Source organism: Gossypium arboreum, chromosome 10 (assembly GCF_025698485.1).
Source record: "Gossypium arboreum isolate Shixiya-1 chromosome 10, ASM2569848v2, whole genome shotgun sequence".
NCBI lineage: Eukaryota > Viridiplantae > Streptophyta > Magnoliopsida > Malvales > Malvaceae > Gossypium > Gossypium arboreum.
In genome coordinates, this window is record NC_069079.1 from 117,522,445 (window position 1) to 117,524,137 (window position 1,693).

General features: G+C 37.6%; 1 non-coding gene across 1 annotated transcript; it reads right to left on the reverse strand.

The window, feature by feature from the left end:
• Positions 1–486: 486 nt before the first annotated feature.
• LOC128283032 (small nucleolar RNA R71) lies at positions 487–593 on the reverse strand. The gene has a single exon (XR_008273375.1). It is a non-coding gene; the product is annotated as a small nucleolar RNA R71 (small nucleolar RNA).
• Between the last annotated feature and the right edge of the window lie 1,100 nt (positions 594–1,693).

Here is a 1,693-nt window from a genome sequence, read left to right on the forward strand (position 1 = left end):
ACCGAAGAGAAATAAAGCGAAGCCTATAATACATAAAGGAAGGGTAAGATGACTGATAATCAAAATAGTCCACTACCTTATGTAGTTGCTGCAAATCCAGTAAATTAAAATCCTGCTCCTCGTAGTATGTATGATTATACTAAACTTACTTTAACAGGAACTGAATCGAGTATAGTTAGGTCTGTTGTTGCTGCAAATAATTTTGAACTGAAACCTAACATGATTCAAATGATACAACAGTTTGTTCAGTTTGATGGCTTGCAGGACGAGGATCCAAACACTCATTTAGCAAATTTTCTGGAATTCTGCGGCACCTTTAAGATCAATGGCGTTTCTGATGATGTCATTTGCCTTTGGTTGTTCCGATTCTCATTAAGGAATAAGGCTAAACAGTGGTTGAACTCATTACTGCGAGGGTCAATAACCACTTAGGAACAAATGATCGAAATTTTTTTACTTAAATTCTTTTCGTCGACTAAAATGACTAAATTGATGAATGATATCTCTTCTTTTGTGCAGATGGATCTAGAAACTCTTTATGATACATGGGAGAGATACAATGACTTATTAAGAAGGTGCCCTCACCATGGGTTATCTCTATGGCTGTAGGTTCAAACTTTTTACAACAGTGTGAACCCCTCAACAAGGCAATTGATCGACGCAGCTGCCGCTGGAATGTTAAACAATAAAACACTTGAAGAGGCTTACGAATTTATTGAAGAGATGTCATTGAATAATTATCAGTGGCAAGTCATGAGAATGAAGCCGACAAAAGCTGCTGGTGTTTTCAACCTCGACGCGGTCACTATGTTATCTAACCAGGTAGAACTTTTAAATAAAAAGATTGATGGTTTGAATGGTTCTACTCAGGTACATCTAGTGATGAGGTGTGATTCAAATAGAGGAGGAATACGCAACACAGATTTTCCATCCTTCAACCCTAACACCGAGGAGGAGGAAGTCCACTATATGGGTAATAATCCCAGACCTCAAAATAACCCATATAGTAACACTTATAATGCAGGTTGGAGGAACTATCCCAATTTCTCGTGGGGTGGTCAAGGAAATCAAAGTACACAACATCCTCCAAGTTTTCAACAACCACCCTACCAACAAGAGAAGAAATCAAACCTTGAAGAAATGCTTACAAAATTTATCTCGGTGTCAGAAACTCATTTTCAGAATACCGAAACAGCGCTTAAGAATTAGCAAGCACCAATAAAAAGGCTCAAAACTAAAATAGGACAACTTGCTAGGTTGATCTCTGAACGACCACAATGTGGCCTACCAAGTAACACTGAAACTAACCTAAGGGAGCAATTTCATGCCATTACTGTGCACAATGATGAAGGGTTAGTTGAAGCTGAACCAAAACTGAGGCAAAACAATGTGGAAGATAAAGATAAGGTTGATGTAAGTAATGGTATACAGAAGCTGGTAAGCAAGGAATCTAAATCTTGTGTACCATACCCCAATGTAACGAGGAAAGGCTACACAAACGAACAATTCGGTAAATTCCTTAAATTATTAAAAAAATTACATATTAACTTATCGTTTATTGAATCTCTTTCACAGATGCCAAACGCAGTTAAATTTTTAAAGAAGCTCTTGGCTAATAAACGAAAGTTAGATGATGCGTCGCAAGTGGAATTAAACGTAGTTTGCTCAGCCATTCTACAGAATTAGCTACCCA